Genomic DNA, 12,982 nt, shown 5'->3' with positions numbered 1-12,982 from the left:
TTGCTTTTGGTTTTACAGTAGGTTTGGCCAATATCAACGTAATGGCTCCGCATTTTCTCTAAGCAATGTTCGATGCTTCAGTATAAGCTGCTCACTCACGTGGGTGTCATACTTTTTTTTCCTGCTCCATCTGGAGGTCATCCAGACTCATGTTCTTGCAATTCTATTGTGTTATAAGGCCTGAACAATTAAGAAAGAAATTGTTTATCAAATCCTGGGAGAAAATACAGTTTAAAGTTGGACAACAGCACGCTAATACAATTAACAGTATTTCTAAATACCACATTCCTGAGCTCCTAAACCAAAGAGTGGCTGCAGGGACAGTTTGACAGATAAAAACATATATATAGTTGTTAGTTTTAATAGTTTTTTGCCTGCAACCATAATCTATATCATTATTTTTTAGTTTAATTCTGTTGGACAAGTTTCAAAGATAAATATGGTGTGTAATAAGCCTTTGCAACCTCTAATTTGTGAAGGAGTGTCTGTCCAGTTAATACTTGTTCATTGAAGCAAGGGGTTTTGAAATAGCTGGAGTACGAACTGTAATTACTGATGTCTGTTTCCTATTCACCTATGGGTTCTGGCATTTGATCAAAAAATGTAATGTATTGCTTAATCTCAGCATTCCCCATTTTCAAAAATATTTACTTTATGAGAATTGTACAGCGCTGAGTGACCTCTGCAAGACCAGAGCAGATTTTCATTTGGCATTGATCGTATGGCGTGAATCCAAGTTTTATTCCTTTTACTTCTGAATGTTGCTAATTCAGATAGGAATCTATTTATGATGCACCTCTAGTGGAAGTTCAAAGCATTTTAAAAAGGATTTAATGTATTAATATCAGTGTTTTTTAACTTTAATGGGAGTTCTCAGAAGAATACAAATATTGAGCAATTTATGCAAGGACAACCTGCAAGTTGACAGCAAAGTTGCAAATGGACGTTATTCTCTGTTTAGTGTGTGGTTTGTCACAGTTGGAAATAACTTGAAATCTGGAAAAAATGAGGTAGGTTTAAATCTGTTTGAAAGCCAATGGAAATTAGGTACCTCGCTGCCATCTGCCCTGCTGAGAAGGCAAGAAACTGGGACATTGAATGTGAATGTTCTAAGCATCACAAGAGATAGCAGAAGCCCTAATTTCATTCAAGAAAAGTTGTCATCCTTCTTGTCTAAAAATGACTGTGTTGTTTTGTATCTGCCTACAGCTGTGTTTATTTTACCATCAAATCTTGTCTTTCCAGTTTCCTTGGAACTGTGTGTGGCAAAATTGAGAGGTTTTCCGTTTCTTTGCTTAAAATCAGACCTAGAATATAACAATTTGTTCTCAAAAAAAATAAAACAAATAGAAATAAAAAAAAAATAAACATAGAAATTGGTTGCTCAGAAATGCAAACAGTCAAGTTTATATATAAAATGTGAGCTGTACAGGTTCTGCATGTAATGGCTCTTACCAAGTTCTTTCTTTGATTACGTTCATGAATATGACGGGCACCATCTGAGTAAGAAGAAAGCTCTTTGCAGTGACAAGTCAGCAATGTGCCAAGACATTAGTTGCATTGCAAATCACAGAGAAGCGTGTCAGTTACTGAATTGTCATCCTAACTTAAATACTGTGTTCATTCCTCCTGGAGTTTCCCAGGTAGATTGTTTGGGTTATACAGATAAAGTGACTTTGAGTCAATACAAAGTTGTCACAGGTTGAAACAAGCAGTTGTATTTCTGTGTTACATGCTTCAGTGTGAACTGTCCTCTCACAGCTTAATTTTTGCTATAACTGAGTATAAGTTCACATCATGCAAGAGAAAAGATACAGAAATAATAACTGTTACTCGGATGAGAACCAACTGCCTTCTTACAGTAAGGAGGGAGGAATTTAGTTCATTCCTTTTGGCAAGCTAGCTGATATGACCCACAGATCTAGATTTGCTGCTTCAGGTATGTTGAGTCTCATAATGCTGTCTGTGGAGTCTCCTACCTGAAAGGTAAGGCTTTTTAAGCCTTTCTGTATTGAGAATGGGTTGCTGGCTTGCAGGATCTTTCTTGATACTGAAGTGCTTGTTGACCAGTGGAGACCATTACTTCCAACTAGTAGCTCATTGATTCAATCAGAACTGCTTGATGGGACAAGTGAAAATCATCTGCATCTTCTGTGATAAATGGGATGACTTTGTGAAAAATTAGCTGCATCTTTGGCATCTGTGATGAAAAATAGTTCTTTTGCAAATTGAAGATTCCCAACATAAATGATTCATATTTTTTAAGCATTCATTTCTCTCCTGTAGAACTTATTAGACTACCTTTTCCACAGTTGTATTCTGAGTACAACATCAGCTCCCCAAGCTGCTCTCTCTGTAATAGTGCAGGTTTCCAAGAAGGCCTTAAATAAAACGAAGTGTAGTAGGCTAGTATGAACTGCAAACACCCAAAGAACACTGGTGGGATGCATGTTTCAGCTTCTAATTACCATCAAAGAATTGAGAATAGAGCTTTTACTTTTTGCAGAGTTAACTAAGAGAACATTGAGATCAGTCTGCTATTAAGTGCTGTCCTCTCTGTTACCTGCCAAAGCTGCAAGCAGTGAGAGTAAGCCAAATGGGCATTTCCAATTTGAATACTACTCTCTTTATAGAAATATGTTTATAAGATGTCCTCCACTCTCACCATAGGAGTGCTAGGGACTTTTCCTATAGAAATAGACATCAGCATGCTTTTTGCTAAGAATTATTTCCCTTGCTTCTCTTGCTCTTTTCATTTATTCTAAGAAACATTTTAAAATAAGCCTTGCTTCAGCTTACTTCAGCTTTTAACAAACAGCTCAGATAAGGAATTTAGGTGCACGCTGACAAAACAAAACAAAACAAAACAAAACAAAAAAAACAAACAAAAAAAGCAGATCATTTTTTCTAAGATCCATGGAACTTCTGTTTCACATCATACCTTTAGCAGGTTTCTTCAAAATTCTCACCTCCCACCCCAACAGGCACATACCTTAATACTGTTGTGGTTTTGTCTGCCTGCTTCTGTGTCACATCTCACACTCTGCAATGGACTGCTTGACATTTGGGTCAAGACTTTAGGTTACCCATCTCTGGTGTATTTAAGCACTTTCTGCTGCACTTTCAATCTCTTCTTACCCTGTCAAAGAAGAACAAGTCTTTCTTTTAAAGCTTGTTCCTTTTACTGCCCCGGTTCAGAATGTGACTCCCAACAAGTAGTATAGGGCAAACAGGGGCAGCGACAGCACAGCGGGAAGGTTGGAGCAAAAGGAAGGAAGAGGTTCCTGGAAGAAAAAGGGAGGGAATAAATCTCTTGTTCTGATGTTACCTCAAGACATACTGTGCTCAAGGGCTCCATGCTTTAGTCTGACAGTGCTCGTATTGAAATCAGCCTTCGTTGATTTTGATAGCAGACGATAGTGCTGGATGATGATGTTACATGCAATTATGGATTTGAAGTATAGAATTACTTGATGTAATTAATTTTCTCTTTTTTCCTGTTTTCCTCAGAACGCCCATGCTCTAGAAATATGTTGTCAAACTCTTTTATAATGAAAGTGGCATAGTTTAGCTACAGCCTAGTCCCTGGAAAATCACTGGGGATTGTATTCTGCTGTCCTCAATCAAGAAGAGCAACACCTTTACTACACAGCTGGTCACACTGGAAGAAATAAGGGTGGTTGTATGCTTTTCTTACAAATTCTGGTCTGGAGATGAGGACCTACATTTGTTAAGGTGAACAGATAGATACTGCCTTATATTTCAATGCTGAGTAGAGGAGGGGTTGCTTGGTTTAGAAGAAGGAAGTTCCTGGACAACGTGAACTGATCAGCTCATCAGCTAGAATAATGTAGTGAGAATGTTACTGTACTTCTGATTTATTTATTTATTTTAACATATCTCCCTCTGATCATGCAGTGTTGCCATTAAAGCTGTAGTGTAACCTCTGCTTGTCATGTCTGAGCTCCCTCTGGTGTGGAGAGAACAGGTACTGCTTGCACAGATGTGAATAGAAGTCGACTTGAGGGGTAATTTTACTTTTGTTGGTGCTTATTCAAAGATTATTCATTCCAGTCACAATGACTATGTGCACAACTCCTAGTTAGGTCTGCTGGCTCACAAATGTCCAAGTATTAGGGTAAGTGAGCATTGTTTTGCTTTCAGGGATGCCCAAGGATGTTAGGAGAGGTGGCCAAGGCCAGGGAGAATTCGTCTCACAAAATATACAGAGACCTGATCTCACATTAACCATAACAAGCACAAGCAACCTGACCTTTTACTGTTATCCAGTAGGAACCTGGCAGCAACCTTTGTGATTCCCAAGTAATCTGTCATAAGCCCCTATTTTATACTGCTCATAACCACTAGGTCTTAAATACTTTGTGTTTGCCCCAGACTAAATATTTTCAACTCAATTATTGTCATAAGTAAGTGTTAACTAGAAATTACTGTGCCATAATCACGTCTAGGACATGAAATTTTTGTTGAAATAGGTTTGGGGGAATAATTGCTGGAAATTCACCATTCTTTCCACAGTATTTATTTGTTGTGAAATTCATCCATTTTGATGACATTCCAAGAGCTTAGGGCGCTAATTTGCAAGTGTGGTATGCCATAGACTAAAGATTTTCTGTACCAAATCTGAACAGAAGCTTTGTTTGATATATTTATTTATTTTTTTTATTTTTTTTGACTGCCTAGTATTTCAGGTTTAGCATAATGGCATTGCAAATGTTAATGTACCTCAATTGGTATTTACAGCACTGTTCAGCAGTGTTATTCATCATATAAGCGTAGAATTCTACTTTTGGGAAAAAAAATGAGTGTAAGTGCTTAGATCATATACACTCCAACAGAAATAGGACTTCCATCTAATAACAGAAAAAAAATGTGTGAATTCATCCTGGGGATAAGTGGGTACAGCTCTATTGAAGCGAGTGGTCTTTTCGTATAAGTGGAGTTGCACATGTTTTCTCCAGGGATCAGTTCAGTCCACTTTGCCTTTGTAGTCTGTGCTGAAATTCTTCAAGATAGGAAAAAACTTACGGAGTATTTGCATGTACTAAATGCCTGGCATAGATCAGAGTCTCTATTTTTCACTTTTACTAGCAGTACAATCACTTAAAATTAAAGAAAAAAATAAAACGAGTAATTAATCCTGTATGAATGTTCAAACATTCTGTTGCTAAGAGTTATTTTCTCCCCCCAGACTTAGGACTTCCTCTGTGCACGGTCCAAGAAGGCTAGCGAAAGTCCTTTCCAGGAAAATACAATTTTCAAGTACTGTGATTGTGCTATGATACTCACTCTACCTGAATCTTTTTAGATAACAGGCATCATGCTGTCTTTGGTTTATTTATCTGTGATCGAAGAGCAGGGGAACTAGGAGAAGCAGTCAAGGAACACATTAAGGGGGTACGCACTGTTTGTGGTAGTAAGATCAAGCAGGACTTGTGAGGAGAGGAATTTTCTTCATCTAGAAATTCAGCTGTGCTCAAAATAAGATCCACCCTCACAAAGGGAAAAGAACAATTTGGAAAATTTCTCTCCTCCCCACCCCCTGATATTGGTTTAAAGGTATGAGTTGGGACTCTGGGTGTTTTTCCATGGTCTTTTGCAGGCCAGTCTAAAGATCATCCTGTCCACAGTCCAAGCTGGCTAGCACCCAGCCAGCTCCCATCCCAAATCTGCGTAGCTCTATTAGTGCAGAGCTGTGTCCACTCCATTAAATCTTCTGAGAGCCTCGTTTGCAAAAATCTGGATAGACATTCCCCAGAAGATATTAGTTCAATATCCAGCACTGGCACCATTTCACTGTGAAACCTTGGAAAAAGTGCCTCGAGCCAGATTTTAAATGCACAGAGCCATCCCAGAGCCCACTGTTAAAATGCCACTGATCTTTTAAGAGACACTGCTCAGTTGCAATCTCTGTTTTTGCCAGAGGGTGTATATAAAGCCACTCAAACTTTGACACTGCCTCTCAGGGAGGCTGTGAATGTACTTGTGCATTAACCCCTAAGTATAGGCACCCTCCTTCTGATCCCATAGAAACATAATTATTTATACAAACTGACATGACACAATTAGGGAGAATCAATCAACCTCAGGATACCCAGTGCCTCAGCGGCTGGGATATGTGAAAGGTGTCCTCTAGACTCTATTACAAATTTGGTAGAAACAGTCAAAGTAAAATCTTTAGCTACCCTGAGGGTTGCTTTGGTGATAAAGTTTGTGCCTGATGAGATGTCCACTGCTCTCCCCTCTGCTTTATTACATATAGGAAGTGCAAAGTTCAGCAGCCAGGATCCTCAGGAGGGACATCCTACCTGGGCTGACAGAAGCGCTTGTTTTCTGCCTCGCAGGTACAATCTCAAGCTGCTTCCTCCACAGTTCAGCAGCTGTGGCCCTCTCTAAGCTGTGGTGGGTGGCAGCACAGGCACCACTTCTGGGAGGTGTCCCAGTGCAGGACATCACGCTGCCAGGCTCAGACTTGCAGCTCTGCGATACCCGAGTTGTTTGGGGACACAGCTGTGATGTTCTCACCGCTGTTTTCTAATCAGGAAAAAAAAAGAAATTACATTTTTCCTTTCCAACTCCTCACTTGTGTTATCTGTTTATAGCTAAGTTCTTTGCTGTGTTTGCTACTGCATTCAGATCAGATAATGCATAGAAATCTGATCTTGACAGTGCCCTGTGCTGCAGAGGGGAACAGCTTTCCCTTCTCATTGCTGACAGGGAGAGAAAGGAGAGACTTCACCCAGGCAGGCAGGTGGTGGTTGTTCCCATGAAGGTCTCTGTGCAGGAGCCTCCCCTGGCTGCAGTGTATCAGTGAATATACATGGGCTCTTACCACCACCTAAGTCCTCAGCTCTTTCTGATTCAAAATAAACCTGGACAGAGCTCTGTGTTATTGGAAGAATAAAGGCTTTCATCATCTGATCATAGTTCCTTCCACCTCCTCCTACTGGACAATTTCCTTCTTAAAGATTTTTTATTTTTTTTTCCCAGAATATCTCTCTGAGCCTGGTGCTTGAAGTCTGGCCAAAGCAAGCAGCCCGGTTCCTCTGGCAAACATTTTTTATTGTATTGGTGCCTGCTACTGCTTTCTTTTCCTAGGACAGTAAGTGGTCTTCATCTTCTTTCTTTCAGGTTTCTCAAGTGGTGGGTCAGCTTTGCTGGTGTTTATTATTCTGAAAGCAACCATAAGGGGCTGCAAGGCCCAAAGGGATGAAGAAATGTGGTGAATTCTGCTATGATTTATATGGAACTCTGTGTAAGAAAAAGGTGCAGAGTGTGTTGTACACAGGCAGGTAAGTAAAGGTACATGGAAACCTCAATTTCCAAATCCTTTTTGAATGAGGTCTAAGAATACTTCCAAAGCCACACATTTTTTTTTTTTTTTTAACCTGACTTGTAAATTTATCTCAGTTAAATCTTGGCTTTCCTCATGTGGGAAGTACGAAGGTAAAACTACAAGAACAATTTTGTTAGCTTCTCCCATATCATCATGCAAGCAGTACCTCTGAAGAGATCTGCAGTCAGTTTAACAGGGGCATGTGTATGTTCATAGGGTACAATTCCAAATTGTGTTACAAGCTGGATTTGAATTTTGTCCTGATTCTAAGACAGGAAGACTAACAAGACCAGCAAGAGAGTCATTTGCAGAAGATATTGGACCTATATTATAGGCTTTTTTCAGAATGTTTACCTGATCTCCTTATAGTTCTTTAACAGAAGATATGTGTGGGTTTTAAGGAGATGAAGAAACCTTTGAAATGACCTGCTTTTGTGAAAGAAAGGAGATGCTACTATTTGGCTTTTCTTCCCCATGGTGGCCTTTGTCCTTTCTGAAGAGTAAGACAGTGAATACCAGGGGCATATTGAAGGGAATGCGGGATGAAAAAGCAGCCAAATTTTTGCTTCAGCCTCACTGGAAAGCGGCTATGAAATGAGAAACAAAGGCTGTGGCTGGCCACACCTTGTGAAGACGGCAGCACCAAAAGGGGCTGTGGCAAACTCCATCTCTCCCCTCCCTACACCAGGCACTGGTGCAGAGCGCGGCTTGCCCACCTCAGGCATTGTAATTCTGCTACAGCCACGCGTGCCATCGGAATTCAGCTGTCATATTCTGCGAGCTGGAATTCATCAAAGCGTACTCACCAGCCTTTTAATTAGTGTTAGATTAGCATTTTAAGATATGGGTAAATTCCCAAGTCTAACTTTGTTTAAAGGTGCATATTCAATACAGTAGCCAGGAAATCATGTATTCTCATGGACTTATTACCTTAGTAATGTAATGCTGTGAGGGAAAGAGGCAGATAATACTTCCGACAAATATTAAATGCTATTTGTATAGCTACTGCCTGTGAATTTAAACAGAAAATCGTTCCTCACGCCTTACCATGAAACACACGCAAATTTCTTTTGTGGCTTTCATGTTTCATTAAAGCTTTGTATGTGGAAGAGAGGAAAATCTAAATTGCTACTTAATTAAAGGGATACTGTCAGATTAAGTATATTTTGAAGAAATGAACTTTGCTTTTTACCTGGGTTGTCAGTAACACCTAGGATTATTAAAAATGAAATATTTTTTAACATCTAATATACTCCTTACCATTTATCAACCTGGGTCTGTTCTCTTTGGCTGAAACTGAAACAGTCTCTTGCTTTTCCCTGTAGTCAGGTTCATTGTCTGGATCCTATTAACTAACTCAATATTGGAGGTTGTAAATACAAGGAGGTGCAGCTTACATCTAAACCAAAAATAAAAAATAAAATAAAATTAAAAAAAAATAATAAAAAATGTATGGGTTTTGCTTTATTCCATTAAAATATTTCTTTAGATCTGGACATAATGTAATATATGCTCCTTTAATCACAGTTTTATCACCATGCAGCATGTGGAGTGTGGGTTAAATCCTGGAGAGTGCTGAGCAGAGTTTTGTGTGAACTCTCCACTCTTTCTGAAGGCAGAAGGTGCTACGGTTGCTCACCAGCAATGGAAAGGGGTCAGAGAGCTGTGCTGTAAGATGCAAATGTGGAAGAGCCTGGTCCCACTCAGCGAGCTCCCCACTGTTGTCCTTACAGTGAAGTTTCGAGCTAGGTCCATGGCAGTGTTTGAAACTAGGTTGGTACACCTGACAAGTGAAAAATGAGATTTTTTTTCGGAGCCCATCCTTCACCTTTCCAGAATAGATGCATGATCCTGTCTAGACTGGCTGACAAAATCCTATTGTGGCAGGAGCCAGATACAGCTGGAGAGAAAACCAAATTCTGCCCCCGTGGTTTTGTTGTTGATTTTACAGGAGTTGCAGAAAGGACAGAGAGGGTGTGTATTATGTGCTAATATTATTATACTTGGAAATAACAACACATTCCACAATCCCAGAACTCTGCAATATCAGAGAGGGCATGATTTACAAAATGGCCCTATCTACATACACCAGTGAGGACTGTTTTTGCAGCTCCATATTAATGCACGTTAGCATCCTTGAGAACCTATCTGATAATACTTCTACATGGAGACTTAAGCTCCTTAAGCAATGTTCACACCTCCATGAAAAATAACCCAGTTAAGTTCTTCCTTTAAATAAACTTTCTAAGCAAGTCTATTAACAGTTATCTTCTATCTGCCACGAGGGGAAACATGTAGACAGTTCTGTAGTGTGTTATATATCTGGGGCCGCTGAGTATGAGGTAGTAAATTAAATGAGAAGTGAGAGCTCCTTTCACTGGATCCTCCTACTTCATTTTACCACATGGGAATGTTTAAGCTGGGTCCTAAGGAAATGATCTGCATTCCCAAGAGACATGTTCCTGTGTTCTGAAAAATAAGCCTGACATGTAAAAGGCACTTCAGAATGCTGTCGTGGTAAAGATTTGCCACGGCCTCGAAATATAAAAGCCTGCCTTGGTGTCGTACGGAGATACATCGTTTCAACACGGGTATGTGCATAGCGAGCCTGCTCATAAAATCTGACTTCAAGTATCTGGGGATGTCCACAGGCTTCAATAGCAAACAATACCCTGTGGTTTGGCTCCTGCTAGAGAGTTGAGCAACTGGAACTCAATTCCCAGGTCAGCTATTTCCTCTGACTGTGAGCAATTCACTTCATCATCCTCTGTTTCACAGTTCCCTCTCATAAGGCACGGTGAGGGCAGTCAAGGAACACATTCCCACCCTTGCGATGGCTGGGGTGGCCAGAGGTTTCTGTGGTGGAAATCCCACAAGTCACTTGGTGGACAGAGATTCTGGACAGGGCTGTGGAAGTTGACAGGAAATTCTGTCTGCTCTGAAATACTACCAGGTCATTAAAAAACACCCTGTAAAGAAAGGATGTAATTGCAAATGAAGTTCTGTGGACTTTTTGTTTTGTGTTGAATACATTTGTGTGAAATCTTACTGCTTTCATCACATTTATTGCTGCACGGATTTCCCACAATGGCCTTGGAATTTCATTTGAAGAACAACAACAAAATAATAATAATGAAAAACTGGAGGATTTGGATCCTAACCAAAAGTTAAGCTAGATGGATTTATAATATGCCCTGATCAAGTAAGAATATATAAACAGGGAAACAGACATGTACAGGCAACAGAGAACACAGATACCTCCTTTTGAGATTAAGCATATGGCCAGCAGCTGGCAGACCTCTGTAGATCTCTATGAAACTAAACGATAGTGTAGACATCCTTTGCTACATGTTCCTGGATGACAATATCTGGTAGGAAGAAAAAGATTGGCCATTCATAATCTTTATTTAGTGAGACTTTTAATTCCATTTTGAACAGGGGAAGGAAGAAATGTAAAGGCAGAAGCTTCCTGGAAAGTATAAGCTTGCATAAAGGACAACAATGGGAAAAAAATAGGCTTTTATTTTCTTTCAAAGAGTTTAAATTAAACAGAAATTTCCAGCGTATGTTAGTATTCATAGCTCTTGCAGATCATGCATCAGAACGAAAGACTTGTGATGATTATTGGTCCTCTGTATTGCGGTAGGTCCTAGAGATCAGGGTGCTATTATGCTGGTTGCTTATAATTAGAGATTGTGTACTCCCTGGAGTGGTGACTATCTCAATAAACAAGACAGAGGATGAGAAAAAGGAAGTACTATTGTTCTCATTTGCCAAAGAGCAGACTGAGAAACTGGCAAATTCAATGATTTGCCAAGTTCATGTAAGAAATCTTTGGCAGAATTTGGTAGACAAAGGTAGGTGTTTTGTTTGTCTTCTAGGAAAATGGATGCCATTAACGTATTGAAAAAAAAAATAATACTGTTTTAAATGTTAAAATGAGATTTTAAAAAGGAATTATTTTTGTTACCTTCTAAGTCTGTTACAGGCATGTGCATGTCAGTTTTTTATTTTTGATATTTTGGTTTTCTTTTCAATTTCTCCAGCTTATTTTCATCTATTTATAAACATGTTAATAGGAAAACTGGGAGAGGAAGGAGTTGAGACACCTGGTGAGGAAAAACAATGAACCAAAGTTTTGATAAAAATAACATAGGCTCCCCCATGACTTCAAGTTTCACTAAAAAGCTCTGAAATTTTACAATATAGAAAAAATAACTCTTCACAAGAGACCCAATTCATTTACCCTCTTACACTCCTACACTTGTTTATCTAACAAGTTTATTTATTTGTTTATTTATTATCTTTCTCTGTATATTTAAGCCCCTAAAACCCATTACTGTGATGAAGCCAGCAGAAATATCTGGCCATGCACCCATGAGATTGCACATGGAAATCAGCCCAGAACACTCTGCTCCTTTGCATGACCGCCTCTCTGACTCTTTTGGGCTGAGCTCTGGTGCTCCCCTGCCCAAACTGGCAAGCTCGGAGAGGTGCTGGAGTAAGGAATAAGCCATACCTCATGGTTCATTTGGAGATGAAAGAGGCTTTGAGACAGAGAAGGGTTAGGGTCAACATGAGGGTGAAGGAACTGAGGTCCTTCAGCACTGGCTCTTTCTGTTACGAATGTTTTGTGACATTCTGTGATCCAGAGCTCTCGTCCAGCTGTTTTTAAAGCCGAAATTCTGTTTCTTCCCTATCTGTGTTATAGGTTCTAAAATAGGCTTCTTGGAACAATTTTCTGTAATGTCTGCACCCAATGAAACCTGACATATTTCACTTTTCCAGTTCTTCGTGTGGTATCAGGAGTCTAGAATACCAATTAGGATCTTATTCCTTATGCTTTTCTACATAAATACATTAAGTGGAGAAGCTGAAAGCTGAACAGAAAGGTCCCCTCTTCAATCCTTTGATCCATCCTCTCTGTTTCAGTTCTTTGGAGATAATTAAGTAGTTTGTTTCTTTTTGTCCTCATTTCTCGGTGCCAGGAACACCATGGACTGACTTTCAGGCTCATACTGAGGTTAGGAGGTTCCCCCCAAAGGCAGGGATGGGAGGCCTTGGACATCACCCTGGAATTTCTTGTAACATAAACGAGTTCTAAACATACTCTGAGACCTCCTGTCACTTGAATGGTTTTGAACCTGATATTGATGCAAGATTTTGTGACTCCAACTTAAAAAGTTGAAGGAAAAGTAACCAATAATGAAACAAAAACCATTGCTAAAACTTAATACTTTTTGAAAGCTAAGTTGCCATAACAACTTGATGCAAAACTCTTTGGTGGTAACTTTGTACTCAGTCCTATTGAGGTTAAAATAACCTTACTCTTGTGTTAATACTTTGCCAGCATAGTAAATACTATTGGTTACAGAAAATTAAAACTTTTAAATGGTGAAACTACTTTTACTGAAGTAAAAGAAACCTCTTAAATCTAAGTGTTTTTCTTCTTTTAAAAAAGCATAATTTGTCAGACATTAAAATAACAAAAGGTCTTTGAAAAAGGATTATGGTTTCTGATGTTTCACTACGAGAATGGATTTACTTTATATCCTACTGATGTTGTAATCTTGAATTCTGAGGTAATGTTTTAGCCCTTTCTTTTCATATAAATAAAGATTTCAATGA

General features: G+C 39.2%; 2 long non-coding RNA genes across 4 annotated transcripts; one reads left to right on the top strand and one right to left on the bottom strand.

The window, feature by feature from the left end:
• Positions 1-1,380: 1,380 nt before the first annotated feature.
• LOC311439812 lies at positions 1,381-3,525 on the bottom strand. Its single transcript, XR_014695020.1, has 5 exons — positions 3,329-3,525; positions 2,993-3,139; positions 2,302-2,381; positions 1,980-2,200; positions 1,381-1,499 (listed from the first exon to the last, which is right to left on the bottom strand). It is a non-coding gene; the product is annotated as an uncharacterized lncRNA (long non-coding RNA).
• Positions 3,526-3,719: 194 nt separating this feature from the next.
• On the top strand, positions 3,720-8,795 carry LOC311440178. Of its 3 annotated transcripts, none has more exons than XR_014695254.1 (4): positions 3,720-3,853; positions 6,281-6,362; positions 7,150-7,310; positions 7,571-8,795. It is a non-coding gene; the product is annotated as an uncharacterized lncRNA (long non-coding RNA). The 3 variants fall into 3 exon arrangements; XR_014695255.1 differs by lacking the exon at positions 3,720-3,853 and adding an exon at positions 3,946-4,028; XR_014695253.1 differs by lacking the exon at positions 6,281-6,362.
• The last annotated feature ends 4,187 nt before the right edge of the window (positions 8,796-12,982 follow it).

Source organism: Aythya ferina, assembly GCF_964211825.1.
Source record: "Aythya ferina genome assembly, chromosome: 7".
Lineage (NCBI taxonomy): Eukaryota > Metazoa > Chordata > Aves > Anseriformes > Anatidae > Aythya > Aythya ferina.
This window is presented reverse-complemented; position numbering and strand designations above follow the sequence as displayed.